Source organism: Kryptolebias marmoratus, linkage group LG10 (assembly GCF_001649575.2).
Source record: "Kryptolebias marmoratus isolate JLee-2015 linkage group LG10, ASM164957v2, whole genome shotgun sequence".
Lineage (NCBI taxonomy): Eukaryota > Metazoa > Chordata > Actinopteri > Cyprinodontiformes > Rivulidae > Kryptolebias > Kryptolebias marmoratus.
This window is the reverse complement of record NC_051439.1, coordinates 10,544,645-10,567,106: the sequence shown is the minus strand read 5'-3', so window position 1 is coordinate 10,567,106 and position 22,462 is coordinate 10,544,645.

The following is a 22,462-nucleotide window of genomic DNA, read 5'->3' as shown; positions in this document are numbered from 1 at the left end:
ATATATATATATATATATATATATATATATATATATATATATTCAATAAATGTAATAATCTAGGACACAGTTTTGTCTTTTTAGCTCTTTACAGAAATTGAGGATAATTTTTTGGGGTAAACAGACTCTCAGCCGCTATGCTGAGCACAGCACAACGTTGCACAACACTGACTGGTTGCATTTCACCATTCAGCATTTGGAGGATCATCACCCTGACAAGCTTGTATTTCACTCAGAAAGCGGAAGTACCTTAGCGCTAATATACCTCTTTATATATGGTGTCAAATTATTTTAACAACTGCTGTGATCTGCAGCTTCTGCACGCTCAGGGGTGTAGTCATCCTTCATTAGAGAAAGAAGGAGAATTTAACTAGTGGCATGTCTCTCTCACTCAGGGTCTAGCTGTGTTGATGGCAAATAACCAGAATTTCAGAAATCAGTTTTAGTATTCTCAGGGCTCCGCGATATGAACAAAAGCCAGAGTATTCAGTGTGAGGAAAGTGCATAAATTCAAATATGTGATTTGACCAGTGCTGTGGATTAAAGTGCTTGAAGATATTGAAGCTTTCAGTGAGCTGTATAACTATTGACACAAGGGTCAATGTGACCAATTAAAGGCTTCATCGATCTAGTTTCTGTGTTGTTGCCTATATTTTGCACCTGAAATGCACTTCAGTTGTAACACACACACAAAAACCTAGTTTAGTGAGTTAGGGAAAGAGCTGTCTCATTTAAAACTCTGTATGAGACTCTTTATTTGCAGTATACTAATGGGATCTGAAAATAACAGCAGGAGGTTCTTCCTCTTAGTTTAGATAATCTGGATAGAAAAGATGGTGGTGAAAGGGCTGCAGTCTTCTTAAAATGTAAAGCTTGCTCTGTCTTTTCTTGTATCCTGTCTCCATGTGACAAGACTAGTTCAGCTTGTTGTCCAGCTGTAGGCTTAAATACCTGCAGACACTCCACCTCTGTCACTTGAATGAAAACAGGTTCCAGTTTGGATCTCTTTGTTCTTGTGGTAACTCTCGAGTATCAATCAAATGACCATTAACAAAGGTATAAACTATGCGTTTAGTGAAGTTGAAACCTCATTTTTATTTATTTTTTCATTAGCATCACATACTATTTAATTATTACAACACAGGGGTACAACAAATCACTGAAAACAAAGTCAAAAACATTTTTACAATCTAATTCTGAGTTGGTCCTCCTTTGGCTGCAATAACTGCTTCAGTGTCTTGATTAATAGAGTCATACAAGTCTTGGACAGCAGCTGAAGAAATCTTAATCCTCAAACCAAACCTATTCCAGCTCTTTATGAGATGACAATGGAGGAAAATGAGTCTTTGCTTGATGCTCCAAAATAAAGACGTTCTTCTATTAGGGTCTGATGATTGTAGTGGCCAGTTCAAGTTTTCCACATCACTGCTTTGTTCTTCAGACCAGCTGTGTGAATTAATGCATTATGACCATGAAAGACAGCCCAAATTTAGCAAATACTTCAAAAAAATCTGTGTTAGGACTAAGGTCATTTCATAACTTGGGTTCCAAACCCATCCCGGACGTGCCTCTTTGCTTTACAACTGGAGTCAATTGATCAGGATCTAAAACTATTTAATAATGTGCTAATAAACTGTGTCAACCTTTCTGAATCAAAATGTATTTTCATCATTTCCAAAGACGATCTCAACCCACTCCTGCAGCAAATCTATGGGCATATTGCTTGATCCAATCTGAAGCTCTAATCACCATGAATAGGAGGAAAACTCCAGAATAATTTACAACCAGGCACACAGAACTGGCAGAACGATGGGAACATGGAAAAGTTTCAGCCTTTTTCAGCCATACAGAGAAAACAATAACCCCTCTAGCTTGCCTCTTAATTAAAAATCTGGCTAAAGAGAGAAAATGCGGTCTGCTAAGCCAGCTTGCTTACAAGCTTACAAATGAAGGAATCATGTGTCTGCTATTGTTAATATTAAGATTTCTTGCTCTGCACAGCCTCCCTACAGAGAACTGGTATATTATGGGCTTGCTTTAAATGTTTAAGTAATACCCTGTGATGAGCTGATTTATTTCACTTGGAAAATAAATTGTCATGAATTCTGTAACAAAACTGCTCACTGCTGGTATTTTGTCAATAAATATGGCTCTTTTCCCATGACAGACAAACAAGAAATGACGAGTAAACTCTCACTATCTTTTTTCTTTATTCTTTTTGTTACAAAATGCACAAAATGTATTTCCACACTCCTTTGGTATTATACTTAGCTGCTTTGTGTGATTAAGTCTATAGTTCCAGTTTGTGCTTATGTAAAAAATTTTGCAAAACTTTTATTTTAATATTTTGCTGTATAGTAGACTGTAAAAGAAGCCACAATAATTGACAATGTAGTTATTGTGATCCAGCAAGCACATGCAAATAAGTGGTCCTTCTCTGAATACAAATAGCACAATTCAATAATTAACACAAAGGCCAGTCAGTGTCAGTCTGACCAATTTACTACCCACCCTGGTATTATGTTGCTGCTTAAAAGCCCTGATGTTTTGTTCAGTCATGCATCTATTACACCGATACCATTTCATCAGCCTACACACCCCTCTGACCTCCTCCTTTTCTTCCTTTTGGCTTGTGGTGTGAAATGTCCTGACTCCCTGATGTTCTGCAGGAAGAGAATCACAGTGTGATGGGACTGAATGTCTTGCCAACACACCCTGTGGGGAGGGTGCCTGTGGAGGGCTGCATGAGAGATTTAGACCCTCCAATAACAACTGCCCTCTGTGCTCACACACATCCTTGAAGAGACACTCTGACAGTGATGGTCACATGGCTTTCCACATGCACACAGATGAAATCATGCATTCTGTATGCACTCTCATTCATCCTTACCTTTCTTTCACCTTCTCAGTCGAGGTCGCTCTTTTGCCTTCACTCTCATTCTCATGGCCTCGATCCAGGCGCGTTATCACTGTGAGTGATACATCCGGCTATTGTCGAGCTTGCTACAGCTCAGGCCCCGTGTTTGTGCCCTGTTTGCACGGCAATCTAAATCAAAAATATTGATTCACATACACAATTGTACGCCTCTTTCTAAACAAAATAATAATGTGGACTTATGTAAATGTCTAAGACTTGTTTGATTAAAAAGCTTGGCATTGTTTTTTTTCTACAACATTTTTTCCCCCCCTAAATGAAAGCCTTTTTTGTCAAATCAAAGGTTCAAAGATAGTTCAAAGAAATCAACAAATGTAAATCAACAGCTGCTGACCAAAGACTTGTAAAAATGCCACACTGCATATGTTTCAAGCAGATATCTCATGTGATCTGTCAGCACTAAGGTATCTAAAAAGGATGACTCTTAGCTACTACCACACCAAATTTTACCTCAGTATCTGTAAAACTGGCTGAGTTATAGGCATTTTTGTGGTTCCTAAGATCAATTAGTTGTGGCAGCCTTTTTCAATGGGTTTGACTCCAAAAGTTTGTTATGGTTGTTCATCCAAAGTGTACGTTCTGAGAATTTCATTAAAGTTTGCCCAGTGGTTCATGAGATATTTTGCTAACAGATAGACAAATGAACACACACACAGAAAACACAACTATATTATCGCTTGCCTTTCATGGTGATAAAAAGTGTCTGAATCTTACAGCTTCTATTAAAATCAGTGAACTCTAATCATGTTTTAATCCAATGAGTAGCTGTACTGCTATGTACCAAGTGTCAATTTTCATTCACCACCAAATGTCAAGTTGTTTGTATGTTTCAAAGGCCTGAAATCATTCGCTAATATGCCGCCTGCTCTTTTGGCTTGCAGTGGTAGGAGGGGACACACTATCCCTGATCACAGTTATTATAAGACATGTTGCTATGGAGAGGCAGGCAGAAACTTTAAACCATGTGTCACTTTCTTCACACTCGTTTCTCTTGCCTTCTTTCTGCTTATGTGAGAGTTATTGGTTTTAAGTGTTTTGACATGCGATGGTTCAGTTACACTTTTCAAATGCAGGGCCGACAAGATTGATAGGAGTTATGATTTCTAAACCTGTTATTCGTCACCATTTGACAAATCCATATCTGGCTTAAATGCGGTCACTAGCAGCTGGTCTGATTTTTATGTTTCTCTCCCGATGAAATCTACGGTGTGAGATGTGTGAGATGTGTGTGTGTGTGTGTGTGTGTGTAGGTGTGTGTGTGTGTGTTGGTCTGCATGTCATTGTGTGTGTGTGTGTGTGTGTGTGTGTGTGTAGGTGTGTGTGTGTGTGTGTGGAGCACTGGTGGGGGATGTGTGGTCTCAATTTGACAGCAGAGAGGGATTGACAGTGCAGGATTGGACAACATTTATCTACAACAGAGCTGAGGAAAATAGGTTTGTCCCTGATGACATTTTCATCGATTGAAACATGTGCTACACCCCCCCCGCTGAAAATGACTAATCTTAGGACTTGCGGTAGCGGTTTTGTTCTTGATAGGTCAAGGTGCCATGTCCACACAACATGATGGAATCAAAATGAATTCTCAGTTTAATTCCTACATGGATTTTTCTATCTTGCCCTAAGCTGAACTGAACAAAAAGAAAGAAAGAAAAAAAAGCCCAGTCAAGTTTCAGTCTGCTGCATAAAGTGGCCAAGGAGTTGTGGAAGAACAGAAAAAAAAGACAAATGTTTTTTTATGAGTTAAGTTCTTTGAAATGCCACCGATTTAAGAAGAGTAGTCTGTCTTTTTTTCAAATGTCTAGCATCAGAAACACATCTTGGTTCACACATACAGTGTGAACACTTCATTTTTTTCCTATTTTAGAATAACAGAGTGCCAACAGCAAAAGGTTGATCTGGTCTAATAAAACAGTGTCCGACTTCTATTCTGTGACCCTGCAGGACAATCATTAGACCCAACAGTTGCAAGAGTGATACAGGATTTAGTACACACTGAGCAACTCTGCAGATAAAGAGTTGTTATTAAAAGCCATTTCAGATTTTTTTTAAGAGCTCATTTTATAGGGGCTATATCTTTACACATTAGGCTCCAGTGGTTTTGCATCATCTGACAAAAACACAGCCGTGTCAATCCTTCAACCTGCAGAAACGATGTTAAGGAAGACCAATTATTTGGGCACAGGGCTGTAACTGAATAGGATCATGTTTCAGGACAAGTTGTTTAAAGGTAGTATCTCATTGAGTTGAAACTGTTGCAGACTAATTGATGACTCAAAACTGTAAGAAAATAGAAATTTTCTGTTACAATCTCACTGAATTCTGAGTGTTCGTTACCAAATGACCAGCAAGCTATGTAGACAGGTTTTTCTTATGGCTTGCAAAACTGGATTCTAAGCAGTGTTGCCAGCTCCTCAGTAAGGAAAGTGGCTTTAGGTTAGTTTTAAATTTGCTACAAGTCACTAAATTATGTCAGCATCTAATTTGCATAACTGCCCATGCATGTAATTATAATGACCACTGTAGGAGAGAGAAATGGGGTAATGAAAAAGACAAAAAGTTAGTAAAACCCACCCTACATACTGTATGTTTAGAACTACAAATTAACTTTTCTGTTAACTCTTTTTTTTCATGTCACAATTATTACCCTCCTCCTTTTTGAGAGCTTGGGATCAGCAATAGTGACCCAAAAAAGAAGCCTGGAGTTATTTAAGTGCAGTGATTTATTTTAGACAAAGCAAATTTTTACATTTACATCCCACCCTGACTGTAGGCCAGTGGCAGCTTTGTGGTGGCATGATTCATTTGCTGTCTGGATGTGAAGTCGGGGAATGTCTCCTGCTCTGACTGCAGCTGGGAGGGACTGCTGGGCGAGGACTGAGCCACCTGTGAGTGCTTTGGGACGAGGGAGGGGTGCAAAGCAGCACCTGTTGCCCAAATGAAATGGGTAAAAACGATACAAAGCTTTCATGTCAGTCTTCAAAAGTCTCAAATAACACCAGAAAAAGTCACTGGATTTGTTGCCAGTTGATATCAGGAAAAAGAGTTAATAGATGGATCTGAGTTTACTTCTGAAATGATTTGGATTAGTTTTTCATACTTATTTGTCACCAGGATGGGTTTTAGACCAGGGCATTCAGGGCTGCAGCCTCAGATGTTTCCTGTTGTAAGAAGAGCTTCCATGTAAGTGTCAAACTACAGCTCTGCTGCTGCACTTTTTTTTCAAGGTTCATAGGTTTACAGGTTAAGGTCACAGGGAACCCCTTCGTTTAAAACCTCTCTATACTTCTACATGTGACTGTTTTGTTACCTCCACCAAGGAAGCTATATTTTCAGTCAGGTCTGTTGGTTGATGTTGAATGAATTAATTAATAGATTAAATTTTGGTGCCGATCCACATTATGATCCGGTTCGCACTTTTTAATCACACTGTAGCCTTGGCAGAGGTTTGTGTTCTCGGAGTGCTTTTAGTTTATATGATGCTTTTAAAAAAATGTTTGGTGTTGTTCCTCTGAGCTTTCATTTGTGCTGCTCCCCAGGACTATGCATGATTTTTATTTCATTTTTTTGTCTTGTTTCAGTCATTCATGTTTGGCTAGCTGGTTAAATCAAACTCTGTTTTAACACTATCTGTGTGTGTTTCCACCTTTCTCACAGATTTGAAACTTCCACCCAAATGTAAACAAATATGTTTTTATATCCTTCAATAAAAACCAGACCCAAGTCTTAGTCATACTTAATCCCATGTCTAAACCTTGTTTTTTGTTCGACACGCCCTCAAACACATGTGCTTGTTTATGGGTCCCAAAGATATGGGCTGAACAGCTCATCTCCCTTTCTGGTGAGCTGAAACTAACTCCTCCCTGATGCACTCAGGGTGAACCTGCAGCCTCAAGATTACAAGATTGAGGAACTGACCACTGAGCTACAGCAGACACATGCTTTCAAAGCCACAGAATTAGATAAATAAGATCCATCTGTAGTTTACCTAAATAGTTACAGACACAAAAAACAGGCCTACCATGTTGAAGAAAATGCCCCCTTGTTTGTCTCCCCTCTGTCTTTAGTTTTCTGTGTTCGGCTAATGTCCAGTCTGTCTGCTCCAAGCTCCTGATGGATAATGTATCTTCTAATTTTAGTCTCATAAATAGATTTTTAAACAGAAAATCTCCACTGTTGGACACAGCAGATTTTGCTGCAACTATTCGTGCATTAAATAAGATGACGTGAGGTGTAACGTTTGCAGCGGTCGTATGACTGAGCTAAAACCAGCTGAATGTGTCCACAGGGTGGAATATTTTAGCCTCAATGAGACTCTGTTGGAGCCGCCCTGTAGTCTCAATCACTGCCGACAGGAAACATGTTGAATCTACTGACATAATAGTTGAAAAATACACAGAACAAAACAATACACAGCAAAAGTGAGGCAGAAGTTTTTTTGTTTTTTTTGGTGCCCTTATCCTTTATGGACTGGCCACACCTGGTAGTGAATATGTTGAAATTTTTTGAAAGTGTTCAGAAATCATTTCTTGTAGCTGGCTGTGAAAATCCTGTCTTTTTTTTTTTTTTTTTTAAAAACTGCCTCTGCAGTAAGTGTGTCGGGGTAATTCTCAAACAGTCTCATCCACTCCCTGAAGATATGCAGATCTGAGATGCTGTAATCATTCCAATATTCTGTTCCTCTGAAATCCATTTGAAACTCCTCTTTCCACTGCATTTGAGACACTCTCTGCCAAAAAACGTAATGTTTCCCCCTCAGCAGTATCAGGGGGATAGTGATTCATTGAGTCATGTCATTAGATAATGGGTTTGGAGGAGTTATTCAAATAAACACAGTTCCTGGATGTAAAATGGAGGGAGAGCTTAGTGTTGTTTTTTTGTTGTGAGGATACCAGGGGATTTCCAGGACCGCTTCAGGGCCCATCTGTTGTAGATCGAAGCAGCGCTGCACAGCCGCTGACCCATACAGCAGCTGCCCTGTCACAATATTGTTTTTAAAGGTATTCCAAAGCAGCCATCTGCACCATATTGCAGCAGCACCAATACTAAATATTCTCCCCATAAAGCCAATGGTAAATAAACAGCGACTCTCAAGTAAGTTCATGATTCACTCATTGATCAGGTACCCTTTTAGTGCTAGTATAAATCACTTATGGTCAATATGAATTGGCCTTTTTGACAAAAAAACAAAACAAAAAACCCTCTTTAATGACAAAATGAAATGACTACAAAAAATGCTTGGATAAAAACAAAAATGATGGTAGGTGACATCATGTTTAATACAATTTATTCTTTAAATAATACTTTAATTTATGAGCTTATCAAATATAAAAGACCTATTTTTACTTCCTTACTCTTTGCAAATGTGGTTTTGTATAATAACCATTCAACATTAATAATCACTAATCTAACTGTATTTTATTTATTTTTACAAAAGATATGCTGAGCTTCTGACATAATTTATTTCTTTTAATCAAACAAGCTGTAGCCACTGATGAACACCCAAACAAATAAAACAAACAGCAAAGACAGGATTCTTCACAAAATCACCGTTTCCATTTTACCTGCAGATGTTTAACAATTTTTGCTTTGCAAAATTAATTATTAAACAAAAAATAACACAAGATTGAAGCAGAAGGCAAAACATCTGCAGTTTTATATTTGGCTAATCTCACTTCTGGAAGGGTAGTTGGGCAGAATGAGATGCAAAATATTCCTCTGTCTGGCAAAATATACAAAGTCACATTTCAACAAATCTGAAAATGAATGAGCAGGAGCAAAAGCAGAAGAGAGAAAATATTGCGATGGATTTATATAGAATTTACATAACTTATTAAATTGAGAGAAAAAAAAAAAGTAGTAAAATGGCATCAGCCATTTTTTGAGCATTTTAAATTTGATACTGCATTACTGAAAGGCAAGATTTCTCCTTAAAAGTTGATATTATGTGTAGCTTTGTGCGCTCTCTGAGGCCCTGTTCACATATGAAAGATCTCGAGAAAGTGTTAGATTTTCTGACGTTGATTCAGAAAACGTTACACATTCACGCAATAATGCTGTGATCGCATTTGCCATTTAGGTGAGACCGCAAACGACATTGAACCCACTGTAGTTTCCATGCCAGACCACCAGCTGGTGCTGTGATTTCTGTATTTCAACATCACGCTCAGAACAGTTACAATTGTTCATTTGGATCTATGATGAGATCGGGTTGCTGCTACACGTTACTTTAAATCTAGAAAGGTTCAGGACAACACCATTGTTACTACGCATGTGTAAACACTTTCAGGTAAATTGTGGTTTCCTGTGAAAAGATGCCAGGAATTTTGAAAAAGCTCCACACTGAGACCTGGATTTAAAAAGTGTCATCATCAGAGAATCCGCTGTTGTGCAGACGAATGTCTGAAATGCATCCAAGCTGCTCTGACTTCTGAAACTTGGCCTAAATCAACTATGGATGTCTCAATTTGCAAAGAACAGAGAAGGAATAATGTCTTTAGCTAATAGAGTGTTGTTTTTCTGTGCATGATTATACCTTCTAATACACAATTTACTTTAATTCACTCAATGTGTATTATTGCATGCATGCATGCATGTCACTCCATTAGCAGCTCTTCATTGTCTCCTGTGTCTCATCTTCCTCAGGTCTGCATGCAATTTCAGGAATAAAGGATCCTCAAAACGCTCCTGTATTTCTTCTTAATGGTCTTCTATTGAGACATCAATTTTGGGTGCACAATGAATACAAACATGTTAATATAAACAGGATGATGCAGAAACTGTGTGTCAGATTAACACTTGACTTCAGGGTGTTTGTGTGATGACTAAGACCAAAATTTGAAAAAAGACAAACTTAGAGGAACTTTCTGTTGTCCTTGTGGTTACAAAGCCCACTTGAAAAAGTTAAAACTTGATTTTAGATTTAAGGACAGCATTGTGTGGCACCAGCCAAAGAGGAAAAGCAGGGAAAGAAAATTGATAGATTGAATTAAGACATTAAGATTTAGGCCTCATTCATAATACTTTGAATGTCAAAAAAAAAAAAAAAAAACCCAACATTTTCTGCTGTGTTTGCACAACTAATCCACACACAAACTGAATATTTGTTGAGAAAACTGATATTTTTAGAAAAACAATTTTTATACTGTAGATTAAAAAAAGACCTTTCATGTAATTTAGTCATGTAGACAGGAGATAGAGCTTTTCAAACAAAGACATAGCAGCCTGTTTTTGCAAATGTCCACTACCACTTTGTGTCCTTCAAATCAGAGCAACCCTGGAACCAGTTTTACAGTTTTTCCTGCATCTGCCTTCCTTTATCCCCATCTTGCTGTCATTAAACTTTGATTGTGTGCCGAGATGGTTAATAACTAAGAGGAAATTGTAAATTACAAAAAAAAAAAAAAAAAGGAGCTACAATAGATAAATAGAGCTGTCCCTGAGCGCATTCAGGACTGCTACACAGATAAAAGTTCAGTATGGCCAACAGTGCCTTTCCTGTTTATTTCTTAGGTTAAAAATAAATAAATGATATGAAATAATAACTAACTGGTATGGATTAGCAAAATTAGTTAAGAATCACAGACACATATGAGGTGGTTAGTAAAATATATTCTGCTCCAGTCTCCCTTAAACTTATACAACTGCAGAGACTGAAAGTTCAGCTTCGCTTTTGGTTCACAAGCGTGTGTTTATGTGCCAAGCTAGGAGATGTTTTGCACAAAATGTTGGCATTTTTCTAAAGTCTGTTTCAAATTCTACAAATGCTGTTGAACAAAGATACACGATCAGCAAGATTGTGGTCATGAGAAGAAAGTCATAAAGAAACAAATATACCGCTCCGGGCATCTACATCACCAATATATGTCAAGAAATAGTACTCTCTACTATTACTCTTAGTAGCTTCACTAATTGCTTCTAGTTTTGGTCAGAAAATGTGTAAAACATTAACTAAAATGGGAGAGCTAACAGTTACTGCTTTCCCCCATATGTTGGTGTTGATTCATCCAATCTTAAGTGGTTAAACAGAATCCAACTGGATTTCTTCTCTCGCTTCTTGAAGATGTTTTGCCTCTCATCCAAAAGCCTTAATCAGTTATGATTGTAGGTTAGGCATTGCAAGCTTTTAGGTCATTGATATATCATTTCCCCTCATAGTAAAAGATCAGGGATGCTGTGTAGAGCAGTCCTGCATACAAGAACTGTGCAATTTATTCATTGTTTTGTGGTGACCTGAATGTTCTTGCCACCTAGTGGACAGCAAAGGTATGCCAGCATTTTTGTTAGAAAGTGTGCATAGAGACAAAATATAAATTGAGGAAAATGTCAGGTTAAAAAATCTGGAGTTGTGTAAAAAGGGCCTAAACTTGGGTTTAGAATGCATTGTGTCAGCAGAGAGTCCCTACAAAGTCCTAAAACAAGAACATTCGTGTGTGTGTGTGTTTATTTTATTGCGTTGGAGCCTGTGCCTCTGCCGTATTGACAAGCTGGCTGTGGTGAGACCTGGCTGAGAGGCTCTCAGGGCTTTTAGTTGCCCCGCAGTTTAGACGGTTTTGAAAAGAGGAGCTTGGCCTCTGTGGTTATCACTGACACATTAGAGGGAGTAAATATAGATTTTATCCTTTCCACCTCCCGTCTCTCTCCCTTTTCTCTTTCTTGTCTATTTATCTCTCCGTCTCTCCTGTTCTCCTTTCTCTCTCTGACACTGCCCTTGCAGTAATGACAGCAATTCATATTGAATTTCTTTATTCTCAGAAGGTGATGAGGGTGAGGCGTTTGAAGGCAGGAAGCAAACAATTCTGAGGTGGCAGTTCATCAAGAACAAAACCCCAGTGGGGTAAGAGAAAGAGGTGGTGGGGTCTGCTGGAAAAAGGAGAACAGAAGACATAAATAGCATTAAAAAAAATAGGATGGATGCATATTTTGGCTTTGCAATTGTGGAGAGAGGAGATGAAAATGGAGAAATGGAGCACCCTGACTGGGAGGAGGAGAGAGGAATTGATGGAGTGACGAGGTCAGAAAATCCCAAAGGAGAAGAAGAATAAGAGAGCACATAAAGGAAAAAAAAAGTGGGATGAGCTCCGCTGCACTAGGCTTCATACTCCAGAGACTGTGCATCAGGCCTTTGCACCCTTATCCCGCTGAGTGGATTTGCTCACGCTGTAGCACACTTCAAACTGACTGCATAGAGCTTTTTTTCCTCCCCTCCATGTAATCTTTCCTGTTGACAAGGTGAAATAAATTTTTTGCAGCTAATAAGCCACTAAAAGGAACAATTCTCTGACAAGGAAAGTTAAAACTTTCAGCTGCAAATGACAAAAGAGGCAGGATAAGATCAAAAATGAGAGTTAATGGGGTGGTAAGGAGAGAAATCTTGATTCCACTGTCTCTGTCTGAGCAAATGGGTGTTTCACTGATGGGCTCATCAATAAATTATACGTAATGTCATTAGAGGGAAATAAAAATCTCTCCTTTGTTTTTACCATAATTGACACATGAGCATTATCTCCTCATTAATCTGTTATTTATATCCTGGGATCTTTGCTGGTAAAATTCCCCTACATGTTTTATTATTCATGGCTATGTTTAAAACATGGACATAAATGTTGCAGAAAAAAAAGCACTATTAAAACCACCAAACCCCCGAGATACAACTGAGGAAAAAAAAATCTATTTTCTAAAATGGTATGAACAACACAGTCTATGTGAAGAGGAAACAATGGGAGTTAATTTGTAACACCCCAGGATTTCCAGAGGACTGGGACTGAAAACTGAAACTGAACTGCAATTATCTTTACGTCTCCTTGTTTGAGTTCAGCCGCTTTAAGATAACAAATCCAGTTGGTTGAGTGTAGATTTTAAAACAAGCCATTTATGACTTACCCAATTTCTTTGGCATAGCTGTCACAATCTGGGGAAATACTCAGGAAGATGGACTCAGGAAGCAGACCCAGAGTCTGAACTTCATTCAAGGAATCCAGAAAACCCACAGGGAGAAGAGTAACCCCGGCCATGCGCTAAACACTAACAGACCTGGACTGCTGACAGGTAAATCACTACAGCCTCTTCCACGCTAAAACACGAACCAACATGACGAGCTGAAAGCTACGAAGAACCCACAAGAAAAACAGAACACAGGAACATATTTAAAGGCACAGGACCAGCTAACAAAACAGAAAACACCTGAGCATAATTAACAGCTGAGGCAGGAACACAAGAAAAAACAAAACCCTTCAGAAAAAGACTTAAAGACTCAGTAACAGCTCACTGAAATGTGTTTAAAATATGTCAACTCTGTAAAAATACATGGGATATATTAAAATACAAGCAACTGACATTTTTATTATTTCAGAATTACTTGTGTTTGTGAGTTTTAGGGGAAAGAGGAAGGAGTGAATTGTGAATTAATCTTTATTTTACTGCTTTTGCTGTGCCGCTACATGTAGTCCACTGGTTCAGCCCAACATTGAACAAATTCCCTTATTTAGTTGTCTTTTTTTCTCACTCTTCATATGTTTTCAGTAACCTACATTATTTATGTCATTTGTTTTTTTAATTCCCATTGCAGGTATCTGTGGCCTGGTACTTTTGCATTTGTTTGTCTCTTTTGTACCCCACAGCTGACCAAGGCAGATGGTACAGTAGCTCTTCCTGGGTTCTGCTGGAGGTCTTGTTCTGTTTATAGCAGAATTAGTCAACTAAATATCTCTGATTCATGTTTTCAAGGAAATAATAAACACAACAATTTCCCCAAAATATGTACTCGACAATCTTTTTGAATTTGCTGGATTATAGGCCGGTTGGTTGATGGCATATGGCACAGGGGATGTCATAAAACAGAAAACATTTTGTTTGATGTCGGGGAGACTTTTAAGGGTAACCGGGGCAACAGCCTGTCACAATACAGCCTCAGAGATGAGCAGACAGAGCTGATGAAGCTGGACCATAGATGCTGGTACTCAGCTGTGCTTCAGCGCAACTTGTTAGTGGATAATTAGGTCAGCTTGTTACATCAAACAGTACAAACACTCTCGTGGCCCCGCGGTCGTCCACATGAAGCCACATTAAGGCAACAGCCTTGAAAAGAAGAACCATCTTCGAGTTAGGGACAAAACCAATTCAAACAGTGAGGAGAGTGGCTGAAATGCTACAGCAACTGCTGTGTAAAAGACTGGTTAGTAGTATAGCTCTTAGATTGTAAGCACTCAGGAAAACTCAAAGCACCTAATGAATATATAGAATACAGGAAAAGCTCCTTAAATGTCATCCTACAGCTTGTATTCATGTGTGTTACTCTTCTTTTAAATGCCTGCTTTCAAAGAATATTTACAAATCAACAACAGATTTTATATAAAATGGAAGAGAGAAAACAAAAATATAAAAATATGTTAAAAAAATGAACAATTTTATTTATTTTTACACAGAAATAGTACAGGTATTTCTGAAGGCACTGCAGGGTGATTGTTGTAGCTTTTTTTTTTTTTAAATCATTTTTGAAGATTCAAACTCGTTTCTCCTGCATGAAAACCAGCAATAACCAGCTGTCATATTGTAGCTTTTACACATTTTTATTTTGCCTCTTCTTTTTTTTTAACCACTTTTTTTTGTTATTTAAATGAGAGACGTATAATTTACATCTTCTAAAAGGTAGTATCTCACTGGGAGTCATAGAGACGGCCGAGACCGACAACCGTTCACGCTCTCACTCACACCTGGTGACAATTTCAAATGATCATTTCACCTAACATGCATGTTTTTTGGTCTGTGGGGGAATTACCCAAATAAACCCACGCATGCATGGGGAGAAAAGGCAAACTCCACCCAGAAAGACCAAAGCCGGGTTGTGAACCTGTGATCTTCTTGCTGTGAGACAACTGGTCCAACCAAATTGCACAATTGCATAAAACTGCTAGAAAATGAGCAAATTTTGATTTGGGATAAAACTGATCAGTGCATTTGAGGAAACTCCCAGGGACATTTCCTGAAAGAAATGGTCTCCGTCTTGTAATTTATCAGAACAAGTTTAAAATTACAGCACAGCGAGAGCAAAGCCCTACGAACGTTTCAAGATTCCCTTAAAAAAATAGCATTTACATATTCTTGGTTACAGTCACCGCTATATGAATACTACCTCTAGGTTTTATTTAAGGTGCTTGATGAAACCGATAACTCCTCAATGAATTAAAGGTCACCTAATTTTGTTCTCACCTCAATTTAGTCTTTTAGTCTAAACCCTTCTACTGTCTTCAGCCTGATGCTTGAGGGAAAACAGATTAATGCAACAGCATTCTAACATCCTAAGATCTTTAAATCGTCTCTTGAGAAGTGTCTTTGACCAGCTTGGTTGACTGGTAAGAGGCACTGTTTAAATGCCCTTAATTCTTTCCAAACAGTGGGTTTATTTATGGCTGGATTAAAGCCTCCACTGGTCCTGCTGGGTTCAGAAACAAAAGGACACAGAAAATGCTGAAAAGCATAAAATGCTTGGACATTAACAAAACACTAAAACCATTATGCAAAATGAACATCCCCTCCCCCCCAAAAAATAATCAAACATGAGCAACCACTAAACTCTCAATACACAGTTTTTGGTAAACAGGATGAATTACATCTATTTTATCACTGGACTGACGTTGTCCCTGGATCAGCATCATCTCCGGCCGTCCTCGTCCTTTTGTTCGCAGGAGCACGGATGAGTGGCTTTTTACCCTGCTTGCTCTGCAGAGTGGCAGGAGTGCTGTCCGCAGACTTTGTGAGTTTGTGGTAATTAAAGCTGGATGGAGCCCTATCAAGTAAAGCAGCTTATGTTTAATACAGTCAGCCATGCAGACATGGGCCGGCAGCACATGGCCCAGCCCGGCACGGCTGGGGGAAGCCACGACACACAGCCTTCCTTCGTGCATAATCCCACCCCTGTGCATCAGCNGGGGGCTGGCTGTTGGGTATTCAGCAAACTTAAAGAGCATTTGATTGTGTGTGTTGGTGCAGATATGTGACGTGTGTGTGCTGCTGAGACAGAGGGGTGTGGGGGGAGGCAGTTGCGAGGGGATGCAGGGAGTTGTGGAGAGTGAGGGGGATTTATTTTATGGCAGATAGACTTCACTGACTAACTCCATTGTGTGGCTGCTCTGTCGTGTGCACATCAGAGACTCAGAGCATCCTCCCTGCTTAAATCTGCTGGCATTTCCATCAAGGCAGTCACTGGCTCAGTCACAGCCGAACACGGCTGTGCAGTTCTTCAAAACGCCCGGGGGACTCAAAAGAAAATGCATGCAGACTTTCACTTGTGCAATATTTTAGATTTTTCAGCGAAATGCATTCACTATCGAGATGGTAGTTGACTTTATAAAAGAACCGCCTGGTTTTCTCAAAAAGCTTTTTTCCACGATGCACATTCTGAGGTGACGTAGGGCTGCTGTTGAACGTGCACATCACTTCATCTTTAAAGCGAACAGCAAGAGCAGCAAAAATATTAAAAAAAATAAATTAAGTCTGCACTTTTCTGACTGAACTTTTACTTTCCTCAAGAAAAGAAAAAAATAATACAGCAAAAAAAACAGAAAAAAGTTATTATTTCCATGAACGCAACCTTTTTAACCTCCTCCTCTCCGGCAGGTAGGGATAATTTCTAACTCGTGATTGGAAAAGGCAACTTCATAAATCCATTTGTAACGTGTTCGACCCGAGAGTCGGCGGCAACAAAGATTAAAGTGGAACGTCTCTGGTAAATGTTACGTTCATTACCTGCTTATTTTGCCACATAACATTGGATTAGTGCCTCAATTACAAGCCGCATTGAGACATTTTTCTCTGTATGCCCCTTTTAACATTTAATTTACTGAGAAGATGAAACTTGCTCTGCCTGGAGCAGATCACTGTGTAAAACCAAAAAGCTGACATCAATACGTCTCAAAAAATAGGAACAGACTTGTCTGAGCTTTGATATAATGAATTAGTTTAATAAACATTTACCACATTTTTTTAAACTTTGGACACAGTACAGTTGTTGACACAGTGATATCATGGAGCAGAATAAACAGGAAATCTAAGAAACCATAAAAGATTTAGACACAGTAAACCCTTTTGTGTTGCATTTAGAAAAATCAAATAAAAATCAAATACTACAAAGTTTAAACACCCTCCAAGGAAGGATTTACATTTCCAGTTAAATACTGTCAGGCACATTAAAACCTGTGTAATAGTCTACTTTAAACTCAACAAAAGACATTTCTGCTACTTAAACGGTAATCCTAACAATAAAATATATGTTGAGTTTATATTTTGTTCGATGATGCTGCATGAAGCTGTTTTAAATGGTAAAAAGCTCATTAATAAATGGGCTAAAATAGTTAAATTCTAAAAAGAGAATTTATTAACACAGGCATTGTCTCAGAAAGTTTGCTCCTGGTTGTTCAAAGTAAGACTGATTGTCGAAAACTTGGGACTCTGGAGGAGCAGAGTGGATCAGTGGATCAGATCTTCACTCTGGCAGAGTTGCTCACGGGGTTTTATTGCTCAGTGCACATGTGTTTTGTGGACATAAAGAAGGTTTGTGACTGACTGTGTTTTCCCTGAGGCATTCTGTGGGGGGTGCTGTGGGAGTATGCTTTCCATGTGAGAAGCCTTGCCCAACATTTCTTGGCACCAAGTTGAGCTCGTTCCTGGTGCAGGTCGGACCAGGGCTTCCCTTTGTCTCCTGTTTGTGTTGCTCATGGAGGAAATCTCGAGGTGCTGTCAGTGAGAGGAGGGTGCCTGCTCAGGGAATCTGTGGATCTCATATCTGCTTTTTGCAGAATATATGGTCCTGTTGGTACCTTTAGGCCATCACTTTCGGTGTGCACTGGGGTGTTTAACAGCCAAGTGTAAAGTGGCTGGGATGAGAGTCAGCGCCTCTAAATCTGAGGCCATGGTTCTCAGCTTGAAAAAAGTGGGGCGCTTTGAATTTCCTTCGGGATTAATAAAGCATCTATCTTTTCGGATTGGGTGTGAGTCTTCGCCTCGAGCAGAGGAGTTCAAGTATCTGGGGAGTCTCGGTCAGAACTGATGGCAGGATGGAGCGAGAGACAAACCAACAGACTGGAGCCTCATCCGCCGTAATGAGGGTGCTTCTCTGGTCCGTTGTGGTGAGGAAGCAGCTGAGTGACTGACTGGCCCATTGTTCCAACCCTGATTTATGGATTATAACCAAAAGAGAAAGATCCTGGATACAACCAGCTGAAATTAACTTCCTCTATAGGGTGCTCAGGCTCAACCGTAGGGATAATGTGAGGAGCTGCATCATACAGGGAGAATCTGGAGTAGAACCGCTACTTCTGTGCATCCTAAAAAGTGAGGTGGTGTGGACGTTTGATTTGGAGGTTTCCGTAATGCCTCCTCCTGGAGGGTTTTCTGGCATTTACCATTGGGAGGAGACCCCAGGCCAAACTTTGTTACCCTCTCTGGCCTGAGAACACCTGGAGATCTACCAGGAGGATGTAAGAGTATGGCTGGAAGGAGAAATGTTTAGGTTTCCTAATCTGACCTGTAACTTCTGCAGCCAAGCCTCAAATAAGAAGAACATGGATATATGAGTGAATGAATGGATTGATGTATGGTCTTTACTAAATTAAATAGAGTTCAATGAAGATGGAAGTAACAAATTAAACAAGTTTTTTTTTTCTTTGACAGTGTAACAAATGGGCAGTTCAGTAGATTAAACTTTCCATTTATCAGATCTCAACAACTGAAGGATGAAATTCGTTCATCATAATATTCACACCAAATAAGGAGGTAAATTCTTAAAGGTTTCATTACAAAAATAAAACGAAATAAAAAATTGGAATCAACAATAAACAATTAAGACGACATAACAAAAATATGTTGTCTTATATTTTTGAATACCATAAGAAGAAGAGAATAAGGACTTTACATGACAAACACAAAAACAGTACAACAACCTGACTGCTAAAACGAACTGCTAACAAACTGACTTGCAGTCACCTGCCAAGGTTTTCTGCTCGGTTTGTTATCATTTGTTTGATAACGAGAACATTCATATTGCCGGTGGGGTTGAAAGAGGGTGACCAGAAAAGCTTTATCTCACTCTGACAAAGATTGTTTCGGTCAAAACTGAACACAGTTCTCCTGTAAGACAAAAGAGAAAAAGTTTGTGGAAACACATTTCTCATATTGAATATCTGCACTCAAATAATGATCAGTAATCATGTTTTAACAGGTTTCACAATCAAATAAACATCTCATTTCAGCATTAAATCAACTTTTTCTTCACAAGCCTTAGGACAGCATGTAATTAATCTGTGAATAACTGATCAGATAGCCATTGTATAAACTTGTCCCAAAACAAATCAGGATTCACTCAGGTCAGAAAGAACTTCAGAGAACAGTTACTGACAGATGACAGAAGGTCAGAGGTCATGAAAAAGGCAGCTTCTTCATGCTAAACCAGGTTTAAATCAAGAGTTTCACTGATTATTCATGATTATTGTGGCCAAAAAAGTTCTGAATTGACATAGTTATAGTGAAACTTATAGGGAAAATAATTAAAACACATTTGATTCAATGATAATTCAGTTTAGTCCTTGTTTTATATTTTATATATACAGTACAAAAGACTAGTGCAACCCTTTGTTCTGGGACTGACAGAGAAAACAATGTGCTGTAGCCTAATAATCACAGAATTACTACGTATTTTGCCAATTTTCCCCCATAAATTGTTTCATTTTGATTTAGTCATTAGACTTTCCTCTCAGTCAAATACTTTTAACAATTCTAATGTTCTGAAAGTTTGCACAGCCAATCAGCATAATTAATTCCCCATCAGCAAACAAGTATGTGGGGGATGAAAAACAAATGAATTTCCCAGTGGGCAGGAATTCAGTTCAGGAACATTAATCAACAGGTAAAGAGAGCAACAGCTGATCCTAAATGTGAGACAGGTTATTATGGCTTTTTGAACAATCTCAACACCCTGATTAGGACATTGTTTGACTCTTATTGTATGGAGTTATAAAATACCACAGCACAAATTGCATACTCCCACTTATAAAGAGCTCTGACGCAGCCTCACTGAGTCAAAACAGTGAACCCGCAGTCTGGACAAAGACGTGGAACATGTAGAAAACAACTGAAAACTAATAATTGAAATCCTTAGCCACTCTTTCATTTTGACACTGCAATTGGACACGCTTTTCCTCCTCTTTGGCATGCATTTACATAACTGATTTCTACGAAGTGGAGAAGGCGTTGTCCTGCTCGTATTCCTAAATGAGAAGCATAAAGTGGTGTGATTTCACAGCTGTAACGCGGCATCAAATTAGCCTTTCAGATCAACGTCTAATCTAACCCCAGCCCGGAAAAAAAAAAAGAAAGATCTGAGTGATCCAGTCTTGGAAAGAAAGCTGCCAAATCCCCCAGCCTGCTCAGCGGTGGTGCCGTGACAACACTTTAGTAAGCTGTAAGCTCCTCTTCTGATTTAAGACAACCTGAAATATAACACTAATTCCCTTGATGAAAGGAATGTTATTTCTGTAAATGTGACACGTGTAACACAAGCTGTAGGAGAGGAGAGGATCGTGTGCCGGGGGTGAAGATGAGGATTTGCTTTCTGTCTAATGCACATATTTGCTGAAGTGGCTCCAGCCTGTGTCTTCTGAGCTGACCTCACTCTTCAGAAAACGAGGGGGGAAAAATGGGTTTCGGTGTGATGCGCCCTCCCACTTTTTCTCAATATGTTTGATCCCTGATCTCAGAGGAGGGTATTAGACTTCACAAAGGCGAGCCGCTGATACCCCAGGGATCAATACACCCTGGCTGGTCAATTCATTAGAGCTGTACAGTGATTAATTAAGTTGTCTTAAGCATCGGAAGCTGGGAATGACGGGGAAGATGTTAAAAGGGTGCGAGACAAGGAGAAAGAAATACCTGCCTCGGCTCAATGCGGGGCGGTGTGGGCTCTGAAATGTGAAGCTCGGCTGTGATGTGTGCTTTCTGAGCTTTTCATATGTCTTCACCCCTGTCTGTTCTGTCCTTGGAGCCGGGCTGTTCATTAGAGGATGGAGGAGGAAGCTGGATACCGCAGTGTGGAATAAGGAGAGATGCTAATCCTGACAGGTTAGTCATTAAGAAGCCCTCAGAGAGGAGGAAAGAGATGGAGAGCAGGGGAGAGGGGGGAGGAGAGCGTATGAGAGAAAGCACAGTAGTCTTGTTAGGTGGTCAGACTCAAGGTGAAGCAGGGTAACCTTTGACCCGAGGAGCTTCCCTTTCACACAAAGGCCGTTTCTTTTTATGTAGCGTGCAGATTTCAAAGAACGTGAACAGAAAGTTATACACAAATAATTGGAGAACAGATGTTAGAACAGATTTGTGTCATTCCCAGTGTGTTTATGTGCTAATAGTATATGTGTGTTCTTGTACTTTCATCTGTCAGAGAGCTTTCCCATCCAACCTGTTGACTTTTGTTATATTAGGATTTTCTCATTCAACTTTGATGCCACAAACATCCCTTTTCCAGCATATATTCTAATGTTTCAAGATCTTGAGACATAATTACAATTAAAATATGCAAAAGTTATTATTAAAATGTTCCTAAAATAATGAACAGATTTTAAAAAAATAGTGTAATCATTATTATACAATTGGAACTTAAATGATTCACTCTTATATATTTTTTTATTTTTTTAGGATACAAACAGCACATTCTATTATTCATTAGGAGAACTTTTTTACTCTGAATCATACATTAATAAGCATATTGGAACCAGTAGAGAGGTTCAGAGGTGATCTTTCAATTGTAACGCTGCCATTCCACCACTGATCCATGGCCACCTCTCAATAATGAGCTCATACAGTCCCAAAATATAGCCATGACTTAGTAAATGGCAGCATTTGAACCTTGACATCTTGCAGACATCTATAGGTTTCTGCTGTAACTTCAGTCGTCAGTCTCTGCATCTATTTAAAGGCTCTTTGTTCAGGCTGGTGAAAAGGTTTTCAGTAGTTCTGTAACAATAATGACTTGTTGAATCTGTTCAAGTGACAACATTCCACCAGACATCTGTCATCTTTTCATCAACGTTCATCACAAGTTGGTTCACAGCGACAGGAAAGGCCGAAGCAGCAGTGTGAACTGCCACAGGTCGGCCTGGGGCTCTAAAAATGTCTTACAGGTTGTTTCTCTGACTATCCACGCTGATTTTATAGTCTACTTCTACCATGTTTTGCAACAGCTCCAGTTGTTAAAACAAGTGCAGGCCTGCGGTCATTTGAATTATGTGTTTTGATAAAGACAAATGCTGAAATAAACGCAATTTTAATTTATTATTTGCCTTGAAAAAAAAAAAAAAACATAAATCAAACCAGCCATTGGAATGAAAGTTTCAGTGGACCTTTGGTTCTGATCCCAAGCCCAAATAAATGCCCAAACAAATGCTTTTTTTTTTCTATGCTTTAAAGTTTCTTCCACAAATCTTCATTTCTGATTAGTGGGCGTGTGTGTGTGTGTGATTTCATATATATATATATATATATATATAT